Raw genomic sequence first — 21,830 nt, 5'->3', positions numbered from 1 at the left:
CATTGAATTCAATAGGCAAAACCCAAATCAAAAGTGCAACAATTCCGTTGACATTCTGTGGATTAAAAAAACGCACCGCAGGTCAATTTATGATTGTTTTCTAAGCAGATTTTTTCTGCATTCTGTCGATGAAATTTATTCAAATCTCATCCACTTTGCTGCTACGGTAATACATAACGATATCCGTTGTGGAAAATCTGCAAACATACCCAAATGGAAAAATTTTCACCTCTTCCATGTTTTGGGCCCACTTCTGTTTTTTGGCATATAAATAATAATGCAAAATAATGAGCAAGTTACTTATAGCTGTATATATATATAATACACAAACAGAATACATGTCCTGGACTGAAGAATGAATGTCCCTGTGCGTGGAGGGACTCATATACTCACTGCCGATGTTCTGGTCTTCTGAAGTTTTGCTGCCAATATCTGATGGAAATCAACGATGTTATTGTCTGGGGAAAAAAGGGGAAAGTATGAGTTAAGCAGATTGATTGACTGTAGCTGTATACACAGACATCATATAAGTCCTGGACTGGAGAATGCCCCAGTCTGGGGAGGGTCTCATATCATCACCATTCAAACACAGAAACTCCTGTGTCCGAGGCAGTAGCTCTTCTCATTGAGCTATAGGGGATGTTGGACAGCTCCACTCCTGAATCTGTTGTGTAGGTTTTATTGACTTTTGCCTCTGGAGTCCTTTTCGTTATTGCCCGATTGGTCTCACTCTTTTGGCTTACTATATAAACCTGTCCCTTGCACTTCCTGATTGTCAGACTATTAAGGTTCCCGCCTGTAGTCTAGTTCCTTTCGCTACAAACTGTAGCAGCTTATTTGTGTACCGAAATGTAATTGTTTCCTGACCACATATCTGCTTAATACTGCAACCTGTTGCTTCTTATATGTGAACCAAACTGAGATTATTTCCTAACATCTCTGCCTCACGCTATAATCTGTTGCCGCTTAAAGGGGTTTTCCCATTTTGGACATTTATGGCATATCAACAGGATATGCATTAAAAGTCTGACAGATGTGGGTCCCAGAGTCCCATGTGGGTCCCCGCGCCTATCTCTAGAACGGGGCCTCCTAAACCCTGTTCTAGCTTATTCGACTCCGCTGCCTCCCGACCACTTCCTAAGTGCTCTAAGTGCTCGCTGAGCTACGCTATTTCCGTAACTCCCACAGAAGTAAATGGGAGTTACTGAAACAGCGTAGCGCGGCGAGCTACGCTGTTTCAGGAACTCGGTAGCTACGGAAACAGCGTAGCTCGCCGTGGTACTCTGTTTCCGTAACTCCCGACCACCTAACCAGGATGTGGCCAGGAGGCAGCGGGAGCAGAGTGAGCTAGTAGTGGGTTTAGAGGGCCCTGTTCTAGAGATAGGTTCGGGTCCCAGGGAATTGTCCAAGGTGGGAAACCCCTTTAAGTGCGTACTAAACCTGGACTGGTACTTGAGCGCTTTTGATATTATCACCCTCCTGCCTAATCATTTCGGTCACAGGTCTGCAAATCTGCAACCGACCTTGACATATATACTCACTTCTGATGTCCTGATGTTATGCTGCCCGTATCTCATAAAAATTATTGATGTTAAGGTCTAGAAAAAAAGGTAAGAAATTAGTTATACAGATTGGTTGACTTACAGTATATGCAAAGACAGAATACATGTCCTGGACTGGAGAATTCCCCTGTCTGGGGTGGGTCTTTTATACTCACTAATGATGTTAAGATGTTATGCTGCCAATGTCTCATAAAAATTATTGATGTTAGTGTCTATAAAAAAAGGGAAGAAATGACAAAAGGGGTTGTCCAGGCATGGAGTAGTTTTCATACTGATTACGTATGCACAGGATACCTGGTCCCTGCACCGATCAGCTGTTTCGGCTGACTCTGAGCAATAGATGTCAGGGTCAGTAGCAGATGGCTCCAGTCACAGTATAGTGGCCATGCTGCAAGACAGCAGCTCTGCTCCTATTCAAGTGAAAAGAGCCATCTGCTTCCGACACCGTTAACTGCATAAAATCTGATGCCCAGAGGCAGCCGGAACAGCTGATCGGTGTGGGGTCCGAGTGTCGGATCTCCACAAATCATATACTGATGACCTATACTTTTTAATTTTTTCATCAGTGGAGCTGTATGAGGGCTTGTTTTTGTGAGACGAGCTATAGTTTTTATAGGTACCATTTTTGGATACATGCAACTTTTGGATCACTTTTTTTTCCAATTTTTGTAGGGCAAAGTGACCAAAAAACAGAAATTCCGGCATTGTTTTTATGGGGTTTATTTTACGCCGTTCACCGCATGGAATAAATAACATGCAATTTTTAAAGTTCATATGTATGGTTTATTTTTATTTTTTTTAATAATAAAGGACCTGATAAGGGAAAAAAAGGTGATTGTGTTTTATTTTATTACTTTATGAAATGTTAAATACTTTTGTGTAAAAAAAAACAAAAGTATATTAGGTATGATACCTTTATTGGCTAACCATAAAAGTTCTATATGCAAGCTTTCAAAGCACACAGGCTCCTTCTTCAGGCTTGCATATATAACTTTTATGGTTAGCCAATAAAGGTATCATACCTATTATACTTTTGTCTTTTTTGACACAAAAGTATTTAACATTTCATATTGTCTCTGACTAAGATGGTACTACACTATTTTATTACTTTGAAACTTTTATTATATTTTTCACAACTTTTTTTTTTTCACTTTTTTTACACTTTTCTTTAGTCCCACTAGAACTTGAAGGTCCAACTGTCAGATTTTTCTAATACATTGCACTACCAATGTAGTGCAATGCATTATATCTGTCAGTCATTCACTGACAGCAAGCCGATTAGGCTTCGCCTCCGGGCAAAGCCTAATTGGCTTCTGTAATGGCAGAGAAGGAGGCCATTGTTAGGCCTCCTGTTGCCATAGCAGCAGTCGGCAGCCCTGATTGCATGGCAGGGCTGCCGATCTGCTACCAACCTCTAAGATGCAGCGATCAATTTCGATTGCTGCATCTAGGGGGTTAGTGGCAGGTATCGGAGCTAGCTCCGGTTCTTGCCGTTACTGGTGGATGTCAGCTGTATCATACAGCTGACATCCACCGCTGATGACGCTTACAGGCGGCTCTGGAAGCCTTTTAGGCCCTGCCTCCAGGCGGGCCCAGAAAAACTTCTGTACTAGGCATTCCGGGAGGAAAATGTTAGGCCTCCGGTTGCCTTTGCAGTCACCGGCACTCCAGCAATTTCATTGCTGGGGTGCCGATGAGCTGCAAACCCCTTAAATGCCATAACCCCAGGGTGTCAGCTGTAACATACAGCCAACACCCGGGGATGGTGGCACCGACTCAGCTTCTGAGGAGGTGTCCACCATTTGTCGTATAGATACGGCAAAATGCGGGAAGCACTAGCTTTCCATGACATATTCATACGACAAATTGTCGGGAAGCGGTTAAACAGACTGATTGACTTCATAAATAAATATATATGCAAAGAGAAGAATACATGTCCTGGACTGGAGGATGCCCCTGTCTGGGGTGGGTCTTGTATACTCACTAATGATGTTATAATGTCCTGATGTTATTCTGCCAATGCCTGATGAAAATTATTGATGTTAATGTCTAAAAATAAAGGGAAGGAATGAGTTAAACAGATTCATTGACATAGCTATATACATAATACAAAGACAGAATACATATCATAGACTGGAGGATGCCCCTGTCTGGGGAGGGTCTCGTATACTCACTAATGATGTTATGATGTCTTGATGTTATGCTGCCAATGTCTGCTGAAAATTATTGATGTTAATGTCTAAAAATAAAGGGAAGGAATGAGTTAAACAGATTTATTGACATAGTTATATACATAATACAAAGACAGAATACATGCCATAGACTGGAGGATGTCCCTGTCTGGGGAGGGTCTCATATACTTACTAATGATGTTATGATGTCCTGATGTTATGCTGCCAATGTCTGATGAAAATTATTGATATTAATGTCTAAAAATAAAGGGAAGGAATGAGTTAAACAGATTTATTGACATAGCTATATACATAATACAAAGACAGAATACATATCCTGGAATCAGTGGCGAATTAAGTAGACCATAGGCCCTGGGCTGTTAGCCAAACTTAGGCCCACCCCTTCTCCACCGCCACGCCGCATCTATTGCTAACCCTACCTTTTTGCACAAGCATTAACAAATGGATGTTATGATTCCTCTTTCACAGGGCTGTGCCCCTACATACTGACAGTATCACACTGTCTAGGGACACATCCTCCTGACAAGGGGATTGGTAACACAAATTTTTCTATCAGTCCTGGACTGCACAAAGACTTCATGTGGAATACAAGGATTTTCTATAATAAACATGTCAGGAGAGGGGACAGATTCTCTACAATTCCAGTGACTCACAGGTGACGACGTCTCATATATATATATTGTAGCAGTGCAGCTACTGGACGGTGCAGAAACTCAGGTGTTAAGCAACCAGGGAGCATGTACAACAGAGAGGGTTTTCTCTGCTGTTGCTTGGGTGTAAAGCCTGGAATAGGGCTGTCTGATGAGCTTAGTTAGGCTTCACCTGAGACGGCTCTTTAATTAAGGTGCGTACAGTTCACACAGAGCTCTCAGTCTGGGGAAGACAGGCATGCTAGCCTGTGAGAGTCACCACCGTGTGAGGTAAAACTGTGAAGGTTTTGAGGTGCTGGGCACAAGGCTCAGTGTCTCGTAGTGAGGGACACTGAATGTGTTGGTTAGAGGCTGGACGGCCTAGGGTTTATTTTGTATATTTATTGTTGTAACACTGATTACTGTGGTGAAGACAATAAAGCTAGCTGCGGCTGGTTTAAACCTTTTATTCAAGGAGTTGGAGTGAACTTTCTATGTCTGCCAACCATCTCACCCGGGAGATGGCGATCCTGTGAGCTAAGTGGTCCCCAGGTTGTTACAATATATACATACACTATATATACACATACATATATATATATATATATATATATATATATACACATACGCTATATATACACATACATACACTATTTATATATATACATACATACACACACTATATATATATATATATATATACACACACACATACATACGTACACTCACTATATATACACACATACTCTCTATATACACATACATACACTTTATATATATATATATATATATATATATATATATATATATATATACAGTGAAGGAAATAAGTATTTGATCCCTTGCTGATTTTGTAAGTTTGCCCACTGTCAAAGTCATGAACAGTCTAGAATTTTTAGGCTAGGTTAATTTTACCAGTGAGAGATAGATTATATAAAAAAAAAAGCAGAAAATCACATTGTCAAAATTATATATATTTATTTGCATTGTGAACAGAGAAACACCTCCCGATGCCCGCAGCCATGGATCCGTTAGCGCTGGCCTCTGTCTACTTCCTAGGAGACGCCAGCGCTCACTTCCGCTCCGTCTTGCTGTGTACCGTAGGATCGTCATCATCAACTGCCATGATTTCCTGGTCTATAAGAAGGCCCCAGGCCTTCTGATCCTTGCCTGAGCATTGTTAGTCTAACCCAGTCTGTCTCGCATACCCTGTGTCCGTGACACACACACTATATATACATACATACACACACACACACACACACACACACACACACACACACACACACACACACACACACACTATATATACATACATACACACACACACACACACACACTATATATACATACATACATACACTATATATACATACAAACAAACACTATACATACATTGGACACACATGAATATGCACATTATACACATATAAAGTACACATTGTAAACACACATGCACTTACCTTTTATGTAGGATATTTGTGAAGGGCGTTCAGCAGCTTGATGGCCCGACACAGTGCCGCAGACAGTCTCCCCTCCCCCTCCCTCACATCCCGACTGGTAACAGCAGTAGCAGGAGGAGGAGCAGGAGGAGAGGTGTGTAGAGCAGGGAAGGGGGGCTGGAGGGGGAGCTTCTAAAGCAGTACAGGGAGATGTAAGCTAGCAGCACAGACCACGGCTGCTAATAGCTGGGAGTCGGACAGAATCTCACTTTGCCTCATGACAGGTGCAGCCCTGGCACCGGGGCCCCCTCCTGTGCTAGCGACGCCACCGGGCATGAGGGGGTCTGTGCGGTTCACCCGAACCTCCCTAATGATGATCCGCCACTGCCTGGAATGGAGAATGCCCTGTCTGGGGAGGGTCTCGTATACTCCCTATTGATGTTTTGATGTTATGCTGCCCAAATTACTGATGACAATTTTTGATGTTAATGTCTAGAAAAAAGGGAAGGAATGAGTTAAACAGATTGATACCACATACAGAATACATGTCCTGGACTAGAGAATATCCCTGTCCGTGGAGGGTCTTATATACTCACTGTTTAATCTGATGTTTCTGAAACTGTTGATATTATTTTCTAGAAAAAAAGGGAATGAGTTCAGCAGATTGATTGACAGGTCACTTTCACACTGCATGATTTTGGTCAGTCTTTTGCTTTACTATTTATAAGCCAAACCCAGAAGCGGAACATGAATAGCAAAAGTATAATGGAAAGATTTGCATGTCTTCCATGTTTTGGACCAACTCCTGATTTTGGCTTATAAATACTGATGCAAAATACTGAGTGTGAAAGTGGCCTTAGAGCTATATACACAAAGAGTATACATGTCCTGGACTGGAGAATGTCCCTGTCTGGGGAGGGTCTCACATACTTACTGCTTATTCTGATGTGTTGACGGTGGCGCAGCAGAAAATTGCTCTGAAGAATCTTTGACGAAAGAAAACAAGTGTTTCATCAGAAGGAAATCATATAGTAAATGTCTAGATCAGCACAATACAGGCGTCCAGTGGAGCGCTATGTGATAGAGAAGCATGGCTAGTGATAGCATCAAAGGACTTTCTGTATTTGATGCATGTGTAGGGATGTCAGGGGGAACACAAACTGTTTTCTGTGCATTGCTTTCTGCTCATATAGTGGCAGTGATGAATAATGTCTAGTAACCACTGGACTAGTATTACCTGGAAATGCAGGGGAGAAACAAAGCTGGTCTTTCCTGCCAGCAAGAACATTCATAAAAAAAATAAGGCGTGATAAAGCCCACATGGAACCTGCATTTATTACCTTGATGTTCGTGTTTCTGCTGCACGGCCGCTGTTTCTGTTGCTGGTGAAAAAATACGATTTAATGATAAATAAATAGCCTGAGAAATGTTAGTAATAGAAATATGAAAAGGTAACTAAACTTTTAAAAAACTTTTGACATGTCATAGTGTTGTGTCAGAAGTTTTGATCAGTCGGGGTTCAACCACTGAGACCCCCACTGATTGCTAAAACATAGTGGCAGAAGCGCTCGGATGAAAGCTGTGTCACTTTGTTTCTATTCAGCTTGTCTCGGAAAGCCGAGCCATCGAATTCCAGAGTCAATAGACAGTCTATAAACCCGTACACCGCTGGTGCGGCTTTCCTCGTGAAGCTGATCTGAAATTAAGCAGCACAGCACTCACTCAGCGCTCAAACCCCCACTGATCAAAACTTGTGACATGTCACTGTAATATGTCAAAAGTTTTTTGAAAGTTTAGTTACACTTTAAGTATAATCCTAGTGACGTCAGAAAGCATCTAATAACCCGGATGTATAACCTGTATAATCCCATCACATGTTCTATGGTAGGATAAACGTCATACTAGAATTATACTTATAATTGTAGTTCTTACTATGTGATATAGCAGGACTAACTCTCCGTGAATTACTCACATGTTTCTTGTCCCGGTACCTCTTAAGCTTTTCGGTAGCCACCATTTGTGTCTTCTTTAAGAAAAAAGTAAAAAAATAAAATAAGATCAGCTCCATGTCATGAGTGAAGGACTAGTAGGATTAGTCTATGCAATAAGATTGTCCTGCGGAGACTGAATGAGGCGGCGCTCATAGGAGTAAAATAAGTGACCCCCTAGACTCCAGTGTGGAAATTCAGCCAAGTATACATTTTCTTGAATGAATCCACATTCGGCAATTGCCTTTCTCGCCGATACTCTCCTGTTGTTCCTCTGTTGGCCAATAAGGCACGCATTTCTTATAGTGCCAGCACGTGCCAAATCACCAAGCCTTCCCATTGCTCTTTGCCTGAACAATTAGGTTCAAAACTCCAGTTTGCTAGTTGTATCCTCCTGAGATTATTTATTATCGACCCTGCCTGAACTTGACCGGATGCTGCATCTTGTCTGCTGTTATTGTACCTCGCCTCTACACGTCAGCTGCTGCCAACAGAAACTCCTCTGCGGGTAGCGACCTTGGCATACTAGCAGCCAAGTCCACATCTCCATACAGAGGTTAAAAGATATAAACCTAGCTATCCCTTAGACTCCGCTCCTCAGTTTAGCCCCACGCCAAATTCGTTGGCAACATAGTGGATCCACACCATCCTCTATAGGCCCCGTGACACATATATTGATATAAATGCAGCATATTTCTACAGAGCGATTGTCCTTTATTTACATACAGAATATTTTTAAACACACCAGGCTTTCTCCTGTATAAAGAACTTAAAAGTAACTGGGGCCATGAAACATGAAACATACCCACTCATGTCACCCTGTAATGTCTAATATGATAAATGACTAGCGCCCTCTAGTGTAAATTATGTTTGTAACCCGGTATATGTGCCACCATACTTTATGCCACTGTAAGTCTGGATAACATAGCGTCTGCCTACAATCAGATCATCGTGGCAGGATTCTGTACTTACCGACTGGTGGTCTCATGTTTGTCCATTGTCTCATCCACCTCCACTTTCATCATCCCTTCCTCCTCCTCATCCTCCTCCACCTTCATCATCTCTCCCTTCTCGGTGTTCATCTTCTTTTTCTCCTGTTTTATCTTAGTCTCGTCCTCATTTTCCTCCATACTATTAGAAAGTAAAGATTGTGAGAGTATAGGACGCACTCTATCTGCTCTACGGATGTATAATTAAGGAACACAGGGGATCAAGAGAAGGCAGAGTTACTAAATGGGTTCTTTAGCTCTGTATATACAACAGAAGAAAGAGCAGCTGATGTAGCCGGTGCCAGTGCTGTTAATATATCAGTTGATATACTGAATTGGATGAATGTAGAGATGGTCCAAGCTAAATTAAATAAAATAAATGTGCACAAGGCTCCGGGACCAGATGGGTTACACCCTAGAATTCTTAAAGAGCTTAGTTCAGTTATTTCTGTCCCCCTTTTCATAATATTCAGAGAATCTCTAGTGACTGGTATAGTGCCAAGGGAATGGCGCAGGGCAAATGTGGTGCCTATTTTCAAAAAGGGCTCTAGGTCTTCCCCGGGTAATTATAGACCAGTAAGCTTAACATCCATCGTGGGGAAAATGTTTGAGGGGCTATTGAGGGACTATATACAGGATTATGTGACAATAAATAGCATTATAAGTGACAGCCAGCACGGTTTTACTAAGGACAGAAGTTGTCAAACTAACCTAATCTGTTTTTATGAAGAGGTGAGCAGAAGTCTAGACAGAGGGGCCGCTGTGGATTTAGTGTTTTTGGACTTTGCAAAGGCATTTGACACTGTCCCCCATAGACGCCTAATGGGTAAATTAAGGACTATAGGTTTAGAAAATATAGTTTGTAATTGGATTGAGAATTGGCTCAAGGACCGTATCCAGAGGGTTGTGGTCAATGATTCCTTCTCTGAATGGTCCCCGGTTATAAGTGGTGTACCCCAGGGTTCAGTGCTGGGACCACTATTATTCAACTTATTTATTAATGATATAGAGGAAGGGATTAATAGCACTATTTCTATTTTTGCAGATGACACCAAGCTATGTAATATAGTTCAGACTATGGAAGATGTTCATGAATTACAGGCAGATTTAAACAAACTAAGTGTTTGGGCGTCCACTTGGCAAATGAAGTTTAATGTAGATAAATGTAAAGTTATGCATCTTGGTACCAACAACCTGCATGCATCATATGTCCTAGGGGGCGCTACACTGGCGGATTCACTTGTTGAGAAGGATCTGGGTGTACTTGTAAATCATAAACTCAATAACAGCATGCAGTGTCAATCAGCTGCTTCAAAGGCCAGCAGGATATTGTCGTGTATTAAAAGAGGCATGGACTCGCGGGACAGGGATGTAATAATGCCACTTTACAAAGCATTAGTGAGGCCTCATCTAGAATATGCAGTTCAGTTCTGGGCTCCAGTTCATAGAAAGGATGCCCTGGAGTTGGAAAAAATACAAAGAAGAGCAACGAAGCTAATAAGGGGCATGGAGAATTTAAGTTATGAGGAAAGATTGAAAGAATTAAACCTATTTAGCCTTGAAAAAAGACGACTAAGGGGGGACATGATTAACTTATATAAATATATTAATGGCACATACAAAAAATATGGTGAAATCCTGTTCCTTGTAAAACCCCCTCAAAAAACAAGGGGGCACTCCCTCCGTCTGGAGAAAAAAAGGTTCAAGCTGCAGAGGCGACAAGGCTTCTTTACAGTGAGAACTGTGAATTTATGGAATAGCCTACCGCAGGAGCTGGTCACAGCAGGGACAGTAGATGGCTTTAAAAAAGGGTTAGATAATTTCCTAGAACAAAAAAATATTAGCTCCTATGTGTAGAAATTTTTCCTTCCCTTTTCCCTTCCCTTGGTTGAACTTGATGGACATGTGTCTTTTTTCAGCCGTACTAACTATGTAACTATGTAACATCACCCCTGCCCACATAGAAATATTCACACCCATATTGTGTTACACATGACAGTATTAAAATACAGATAAAGTAGCTCAATGTTATAATGGTATCATGAGTTATAATGTCCAGCACAAGAGTGTAACCCAACCCCAATAATATACCTTCATCTAACATTAGTCCTATTGTTAGCCCGTGGACGTGTCCTGTGTACTTATCCGGCACGTGTTCTATGTCATATTTGTATCGCCATGTATTACTCTGTCTGGATAACCCAAGTCATTCATTATCAAATCAATATCTATAATGTACGTTATTTAGTGTCTGTATACCATAAGCTCATTGTAGCCGGATTCTTTACATACCCAATGATGTTATCATATTCATATGCTTTCTCTGTCTCACTCTCTCTCTTCACATGTTCAATATTTTCTGTCTCTACATAAATTTCTTCCACTCCTTCTTCATCCTCATCTTCTTCACTATTGAACCACACATAAAAAAGTTACATACAAACAGGGTTATTTCTAGAGAATTTATCCACATATCTCCCCACCCGAGGAGGCATAAATAATTTTTATTAATTTGAAAGCAGTTTTCTCATAATGATCATTTATCGGCTGTCTACAGGATGTGTCGCTGCGCATGATCAACTATCTCCGGCAGCGCCATAGCAAGTGAATGGAGCAGTGGCCAAGAATGCACAGTACCGATCCATTCACATAGGGCACTTCAGGACCCCCGTTCTCGGGATAGGTGAGGGTCCCAGTGGTCGACCCACCACTGATCAGACATTTATAACCTATTCCGTGGATCGGGGCTAAATGATCATATTGAGAATAACCCTTTAATGCTTACTGTGACTAAATAATACCCTCATATATTAACTGAATAATACCACCATACAGTGACTAGATAATATTACCATACAGTGACTGAATAATATCTCCATACAGTGACTAAATAATACCACCATACAGAGACTAGATAATATTACCATACAGTGACTGAATAATATCTCCATACAGAGACTAGATAATATTACCATACAGTGACTGAATAATACCACCATACAGTGACTGAATAATATCTCCATACAGAGACTACATAATACCACCATACAGTGACTGAATAATACCACCATACAGTGACTAGATAATATTACCATACAGTGACTGAATAATACCACCATACAGTGACTGAATAATATCTCCATACAGTGACTAAATAATACCACCATACAGAGACTACATAATACCCTCATACAGTAACTGAATAATACCTCCATACAGTGACTAAATAATACCATTATACAGAGACTACATAATACCATCATACAGTAACTGAATAATACCTCCATACAGTGACTGAATAATAACTCCATACAGTAACTAAATAATACCACCATACACTGACTGAATAGTAGCTCCATACAGAGACTACATAATACCCTCATACAGTAACTAAACAATACCTCCATACCGTGATTGAATAATAGCTCCATACAGTAACGAAATAATACCTCCATACAGTAACTGAATAATATCACCATACAGTGACTAAATAATACCACCATAACCTGACTGAATAATACAACCATACAGTGACTGAATAATACCACCTTACGGTAACTGAATAATAACACCATACACTGACTGAATAATACAACCATACAGTGACTGAATAATACCACCTTACGGTAACTGAATAATACCTCCATACAGTAACTAAATATTACCACCATACAGTCAATAAATAATAGAAAAAAGAGGAAGCCTCCAGCTCACCTTGTATGCAGACTTGCACTGCTAGTAGCGCCCGGGTCCTCGTGTTGGCACACGATCAAGAAGTAGAGGCAGAGAACAGAAATTGGATCCAGCGCTGATGAGGGTAAAAGGGAAACTTTTTCCAAGTTTTATTTGGTCATTTAAAAGCAGAATCGGCAGGATAATGTCCTAGTACAGAGGGAGGTTCAATAGTGTAGATATACACCATTGAACCTCCCTCTGTACTAGGACATTATCCTGCCGATTCTGCTTTTAAATGACAAAATAAAACTTGGAAAAAAGTTTCCTTTTTAACCTCATCAGCGCTGGATCCAATTTCTGTTCTCTGCCTCTAAATTAATAATACCACCATTCACTGACTGAATCATACCACCATACAGTGACTGAATTATACCTCCATACAGTGACTACATAATACTCTCATACAGTAACTGAATAATACCTCCATACAGTGACTGAATAATAGCTCCAAACAGTAACTGAATAATACCACCATATAGTAACTGAATAATACCACTATACAGTGACTGAATAATACCACCGTACAGTGACTAAATAATACCACCATACAGTGACTGAATAATACCACTATACAGAGACTACATAATACCCTCATACAGCAACTGAATAATACCTCAATAGCGTGACTGAATAATACCTCCATACAGTCACTAAATAATACTATCATGCAATAATTGAATAATACCACCATATAGTAACTGAATAATACCACCATATACTGACTGAATAATACCTCCATACAGTGACTATATAATACTACCATGCAGTAACTGAATAATACCACCATACAGTAACTGAATAATACCACCATACACTGACTGAATAATATCACCATACAGTGACTGAATAATACCTCCATACAGTAACTGAATAATACCTCCATACAGTAACTGAATAATACCACCATACAGTGACTGAATAATACCACCGTACAATGACTGAATAATAATACCATACACTGACTGAATAATACTACCATACACTGACTGAATAATACTACCATACACTGACTGAATAATACTACCATACACTGACTGAATAATACCTCCATTCAGTGACTGAATAATAGCTCGATACAGCTGACCGCTCTTCAAACTGTATTTGCGTCACATTTTCTTCCACTCCTTCTTCATCCTCATCTTCTTCACTATTGAACCACAAATAAAAAAGTTACATACAAACAGGGTTATTTCTAGAAAATTTATCCACATATCTCCCCACCCGAGGAGGTATAAACAATTTTTATTAATTTTAAAGCGGTTTTCTCATAATGATCATTTATCGGCTGTCTACAGGATGTGTTGCTGCAAATGATCAACTATCTCCGGCAGCACCATAGAAAGTGAATGGAGCAGTGGCCAAGAATGCACAGTACCGATCCATTCACATAGGGCACTTCAGGACACCTGTTCTTGGGATAGGTGAGGGTCCCAGTGGTCGAACCACCACTGATCAGACATTTATAACCTATTCCATGGATCGGAGATAAATGATCATATTGAGAATACCCCTTTAATGCTTACTGTGACTAAATAATACCCTCATACAGTAACTGAACAATACCACCATACAGTGACTAGATAATACCAGCATAATGTGACTAAATAATATCACCGTACAGTGACTGAATAATACCTCGATACAATGACTGAATAATATCTCCATACAGTGACTGAATAATATCTCCATACAGTGACTGAATAATACCACCGTACAGTGACTAAATAATACCACCATACAGTGACTGAATAATACCACTATACAGAGACTACATAATACTATCATGCAGTAATTGAATAATACCACCATATAGTAACTGAATAATACCACCATATACTGACTGAATAATACCTCCATACAGTGGCTATATAATACTACCATGCAGTAACTGAATAATACCACCATACAGTAACTGAATAATACCACCATACACTGACTGAATAATACCACCATACAGTGACTTTATAATACTACTACCACGCAGTAACTGAATAATACCTCCATACAGTAACTGAATAATACCACCGTACAATGACTGAATAATAATACCATACACTGACTGAATAATACTACCATACACTGACTGAATAATACTACCATACACTGACTGAATAATACCTCCATTCAGTGACTGAATAATAGCTCGATACAGCTGACCTCTCTTCCAACTGTATTTGTGTCAAATTTTCTTCCACTCCTTCTTCATCCTCATCTTCTTCACTATTGAACCACAAATAAAAAAGTTACATACAGACTGGGTTATTTCTAGAAAATGTATCCACATATCTCCCCACCCGAGGAGGCATAAACAATTTTTATTAATTTGTAAGCGGTTTTCTGATAATGATCATTTATCGGCTGTCTACAGGATGTGTCGCTGGGCATGATCAACTATCTCCGGCAGCGCCATAGCAAGTGAATGGAGCAGTGGCCAAGAATGCACAGTACCGCTTCATTCACATAGGGCACTTCAGGACACCTGTTCTTGGGATAGGTGAGGGTCCCAGTGGTCGAACCACCACTGATCAGACATTTATAACCTATTCCATGGATCGGGGATAAATGATCATATTGAGAATAACCCTTTAATGCTTACTGTGACTAAATAATACCCTCATATATTAACTGAATAATACCACCATACAGTGACTAGATAATACCAGCATAATGTGACTGAATAATATCACCGTACAGTGACTGAATAATACCCTCAAACAGTAACTGAATAATACCACCATTCAGTGACTGAATAATACCACCATACAGTGACTAGATAACACCAGCATAATGTGACTGAATAATATCACCGTACAGTGACTGAATAATACTTCCATACAGTGACTAAATAATACCTCCATACAGTGACTAAATAATATCTCCATACAGTGACTGAATAATACCACCATACAGAGACTACATAATACCCTCATACAGTAACTGAATAATACCTCCATACCGTGACTGAATAATACCTCCATACAGTCACTAAATAATACTATCATGCAGTAATTGAATAATACCACCATAAAGTAACTGAATAATACCACCATACAGTGACTGAATAATAATACCTCCATATAGTGACTAAAAAATACTGCCATGCAGTAACTGAATAACACCACCATACAGTAACTGAATAACACCACCATACAGTAACTGAATAATACCACCATACACTGACTGAATAATACCTCCATACAGTGACTTTATAATACTACTACCACGCAGTAACTGAATAATACTTCCATACAGTCACTAAATAATACTATCATGCAGTAATTGAATAATACCACCATAAAGTAACTGAATAATACCACCATACAGTGACTGAATAATAATACCTCCATATAGTGATTAAAAAATACTGCCATGCAGTAACTGAATAACACCACCATACAGTAACTGAATAATACCTCCATACAGTGACTATATAATACTACCATGCAGTAACTGAATAATACCACCATACACTGACTGAATAATACCTCCATACAGTGACTAAATAATACCACCATACAGTGACTAAATAATACCACCATACAGTGACTGAATAATACCACTATACACTGACTGAATAATACCTCCATACAGTGACTATATAATACTACCATGCAGTAACTGAATGATACCACCATTCACTGACTGAATAATACCTCCATACAGTGACTAAATAATACCACCATACAGTGGCTAAATAATACCACCATACAGTGACTGAATAATACCACCATACAGTAACTGAATAATACCACCATACAATGACTGAATAATAGCTGCAGACACTGACAGAATAATACCACCATACACTAAGGCCTCATTCACACGACAGGGTCCGAGTGTCGGCCGGGAAAATCGGCCCTTTTTGGCCGATTTTCCCGGCCGGTTTGCATCCGGTTTGCATCCGTTCCGGGCCGAGTTGCCGTTTTTACCGGCCGATTTGGACCCGATTTGCATCCGTTTTTTTCCCTGTCCGTTTTAAAATCGGATGAATTTCATTTACATTTTTTGCCACACACAGCCCTTTGTAGATAATGCCACAGCCCCCCTGGTAGGTAATGCCACCCAGCCCCCTGTAGGTAATGCCACACAGCCCCCTGTTGGTGATGCCACACAGCCCCCTGTTGGTGATGCCACACAGCCCTCTGTAGGTGATGCCACACAGCCCCCTGTAGGTGATGCCACACAGCCCCCTGTAGGTGATGCCACCAAGTCCCCTGTAGGTGATGCCACCAAGTCCCCTGTAGGTGATGCCACCCAGCCACCTGTAGGCGATGCCACACAGCCACCTCTAGGCGATGCCACACAGCCACCTGTAGGCGATGCCACCCTGCCCCCTGTAGGCGATGCCACCCTGCCCCCTGTAGGTGATGCCACACAGCCCCCTGCAGGCAATGCCACCCAGCCCCCTGCAGGTGATGCCACCCTGCCTCCTGTAGGCGATGCCACCCTGCCCCCTGTAGGCGATGCCACCCAGCCCCCTGTAGGCGATGCCACCCAGCCCCCTGCAGGCGATGCCACCCAGCCCCCTGTAGGTGATGCCACCCAGCCCCCTGTAGGTGGTGCCACCAAGCCCCCTGTAGGTGATGCCACCAAGCCCCCTGTAGGTGATGCCACCAAGTCCCCTGTAGGTGATGCCACACAGCCCCCTGTAGGTTGCACCCATCCCCCCCTTCCAGGAGAAGTCACTGACTTCAATGTCCATATATGGACAGTGGAGTCACTGACTTCTCTTGGAGAGGAATTCCCTGCCACAGGTCGGGAATTCCGCTTCAGAAGTGAGTGACGTCACTGTCCATATATGGACAGTGTAGTCACTCACTTCTCCTGTAGCAGAATCCCCGGCCATAGAGTCGGGGATTCCGCTGCAGAAGTGAGTGACATCGCTGTGTCCATATATGGACAGTGTAGTCACTCACTTCTCCTGTAGCGGAATCCCCGGCCATAGAGTCGGGGATTCAGCTGCAGAAGTGAGTGACATCGCTGTGTCCATATATGGACAGTGTAGTCACTTACTTCTCCTGTAGCGGCATCCCCGGCCATAGAGTGGAGGATTCCGCTGCAGAAGTGAGTGACATCGCTGTGTCCATATATGGACAGTGTAGTCACTTACTTCTCCTGTAGCGGCATCCCCGGCCATAGAGTCGGGGGATTCCGCTGCAGAAGTGAGTGACTTCGCTGTGTCCATATATGGACAGTGTAGTCACGCACTTCTCCTGTAGCGGAATCCCCAATCCCCGACCGGGATTTCGACTCCTACAGGGAGCAAAAAAAGACCCTCCTCCTCCTCCTCACATGCACTCTGCACTGTGAGGAGGAGGAGAGAGAGTGCGCGAGCGACGGTAGACCCGGCCATCACTCAGGACATATTCCGGTGATGGCCGTGTATTACCCGGCCCCATAGATTTCGGTACCCGGCCGAAAATAGGGCATGTCCCATTTTTTGACGGCCGGTTTTCCCGGCCGTCAAAAAATTGGTCGTGTGAATAGCCCCATTAGGGGTCTATTGTTCCTAATGCAGCTGGGTGCCGGCCAATTTATGAAGGGCCGGCACCCGGCCGGGAAACCCTGTCGTGTGAATTCCGCCTAACTGAATAATACCTCCATACAGTGACTGAATAATACCACCATAGAGTGACTGAATAATACCACCATTCAGTGACTGAATAATACCACCATACAGTGACTGAATAATACCACCATACAGTGACTAAATAATACCTCCATACAGTGACTAAATAATACCTCCATACAGTGACTGAATAATACCACCATACACTGACTGTGGGGGGCATTGTACTGTATAGGACAGCTAAGGGGGGCATTATACTGTGTGGGGCATTATACTGTATAGGACAGCTAATGGGGCATTATACTGTATGGGGGCATTATACTGTATAGGACAGCTAAGGGGGCATTATACTGTATGTGGCAGCTATGGAGGGCATTCTACTGTATGGGGAGCATTATACTGTATGGGGCAGCTATAGGGGGCATTATACTGTATGGGGGCATTATCCTGTATGTGGCAAAATGGAGGGCATAATACTGTATGGGGGCATTATACTGTATAGGACAGCTAAGGGGGGGAATTATACTATATGGGGCATTATATTGTATGGGACAGCTATGGGGGGCAATATACTGTACTGTGCAGATATAGGGGGCATTATACTGTATAGGGCATTATACTGTATGTGGCAGCTATGTAGGGCACTATGGTGTATGGGGGAATTATACTGAATGGGGCAGCTATAGGGGGCATTATACCGTATGGGGGCAATAGACTGTACGGAGCAGCTATAGGGGGCATTATACTGTATGGGGGCATTATACTGTATGTGGCAGCAATGGAGGGCATTATACTGTATGGGGGCATTATACTGTATAGGACAGCTAAGGGGGCATTTTACTATATGGAGGGCATTATACTGTATGGGATAGCTATTGGGGGCATTATACTGTATGGGGCAGCTATAAGGGGGCTTAAAATACTGTATGGGGGCAATATACCGTATGTGGCAGCTATGGTGGGCATTATACTGTATGGGGGCACTATACTGTATGGGCGCATTATACTGTATGGGACAGCTATGGGGGCTTTATACTGTATGTGGCAGCAATGGGGGACATGATACTGTATGGGACAGCTATGGGGCATTATACTATATTGGACATTATAGTGCATGGGGCAGCTATGGGTGCCATTATACTGTATGGGGGCATTATACTGTATGTGGCGGCAATAGGGGGCATTATACTGTATGGGGCATTATATTGTATGGAGTGCATTATACTCTATGGGGGCATTATATTGTATGGGGCAGCTATGGGTCGCAATATACTGTGGGGGCAGCCATGGGGGTATGATACTGTGGAGGCAGCTATGGGGGGCATTATACTGAGTGGTGGCATCTATGGGGCATTACACTGTGTGGGCAGCTATGGGGGCATTATGCTGTGTGTGGGCAGTTATGGGGGCATTATACCGTGTAGGGGCAGCTATGGGGCATTATACTGTGGGGTCAGCTATGGGAGGCATTATACTGTGGAGGCATTCATGGGGTCTGTCGTGCAAGGCGGCTGGGTAAGGTGTGCATGCAGTAATTGAATAATACCACCATATAGTAACTGAATAATACCACCATACACTAACTGAATAATACCTCCATACAGTGACTATATAATACTACCATGCAGTAACTGAATAATACCACCATACACTGACTGAATAATACCTCCATACAGTGACTAAATAATACCACCATACAGTGACTAAATAATACCACCATACACTGACTGAATAATACCTCCATACAGTGACTATACAATACTACCATGCAGTAACTGAATAATACCACCATTCACTGACTGAATAATACCTCCATACAGTGACTAAATAATACCACCATACAGTGACTAAATAATACCACCATACAGTGACTGAATAATACCACCATACAGTAACTGAATAATACCACCATACACTGACTGAATAATAGCTGCAGACACTGACAGAATAATACCACCATACACTAAGGCCTCATTCACACGACAGGGTCCGAGTGTCGGCCGGGAAAATCGGCGGTTTTTGGCCGATTTTCCCGGCCGGTCTGCATCCGGTTTGCATCCGTTTCGGACCGAGTTGCCGTTTTTACCGGCCGATTTGGACCCGATTTGCATCCGTTTTTTTCCCTGTCCGTTTTAAAATCGGATGAATTTCATTTACATTTTTTGCCACACACAGCCCTTTGTAGATAATGCCACAGCCCCCCTGGTAGGTAATGCCACCCAGCCCCCTGTAGGTAATGCCACACAGCCCCCTGTTGGTGATGCCACATATATGGACAGTGTAGTCACTCACTTCTCCTGTAGCGGAATCCCCGGCCATAGAGTGGGGGATTCCGCTGCAGGGGTGTGTGACATCGCTGTGTCCATATATGGACAGTGTAGTCACTCACTTCTCCTGTAGCGGAATCCCCGGCCATAGAGTCGGGGATTCCGCTGCAGAAGTGAGTGACATCGCTGTGTCCATATATGGACAGTGTAGTCACTCACTTCTCCTGTAGCTTAATTTCCGGCCATAGAGTCGGGGATTCAGCTGCAGAAGTGAGTGACATCGCTGTGTCCATATATGGACAGTGTAGTCACTTACTTCTCCTGTAGCGGCATCCCCGGCCATATAGTCGGGGATTCCGCTACAGAAGTGAGTGACATCGCTGTGTCCATATATGGACAGTGTAGTCACTTACTTCTCCTGTAGCGGCATCCCCGGCTATAGAGTCGGGTATTCCGCTGCAGAAATGAGTGACTTCGCTGTGTCCATATATGGACAGTGTAGTCACGCACTTCTCCTGTAGCGGAATCCCCAATCCCCGGTCAGGGATTGGGGATTTCGACTCCTACAGGGAGCAAAAAAGACCCTCCTCCTCCTCCTCACATGCACTCTGCACTGTGAGGAGGAGGAGAGAGAGTGCGCGAGAGACGGTAGACCCGGCCATCACTCAGGACATATTCCGGTGATGGCCGTGTATTACCCGGCCCCATAGACTTCTATGGGAGCCGGACGGCCGGGTACCCCGCCGAAAATAGGGCATGTCCCATTTTTTGACAGCCGGTTTTTCCAGCCGTCAAAAAATTGGTCGTGTGAATAGCCCTATTAGGGGTCTATTGTTCCTAATGCAGCCGGGTGCCGGCCGATTTATGAACGGCCGGCACCCGGCCGGGAAACCCTGTCGTGTGAATTCCGCCTAACTGAATAATACCTCTATACAGTGACTGAATAATACCACCATAGAGTGACTGAATAATACCACCATTCAGTGACTGAATAATACCACCATACAGTGACTGAATAATACCACCATACAGTGACTAAATAATACCTCCATACAGTGACTAAATAATACCTCCATACAGTGACTGAATAATACCACCATACACTGACTGAATAATACCACCATACAGTGACTGAATAATAGCTCCAAACAGTAACTGAATAATAACTCCATACAGTAACTGAATAATACCACCATACAGTGACTGTATAGTAGCTCCATACAGTCAATGAATAATACCTCCATACAGTCAATGAATAATACCTCCATACAGTATTTGAATAATACCTCCATACAGTGACTGAATACCACCATTCACTGACTGAATAATACCACCATACAGTGACTAAATAATACCACCATACAGTTACTGAATAATACCACCATACAGTGACTGAATAATACCACCATACACTGACTGAATAATACCACCGTACAGTGACTGAATAATACCACCAT

Source organism: Rhinoderma darwinii, chromosome 4 (assembly GCF_050947455.1).
Source record: "Rhinoderma darwinii isolate aRhiDar2 chromosome 4, aRhiDar2.hap1, whole genome shotgun sequence".
Taxonomy (NCBI): Eukaryota; Metazoa; Chordata; class Amphibia; order Anura; family Rhinodermatidae; genus Rhinoderma; species Rhinoderma darwinii.
The sequence above is the reverse complement of the archived record's forward strand: the minus strand, read 5'-3'. Positions refer to the sequence as shown.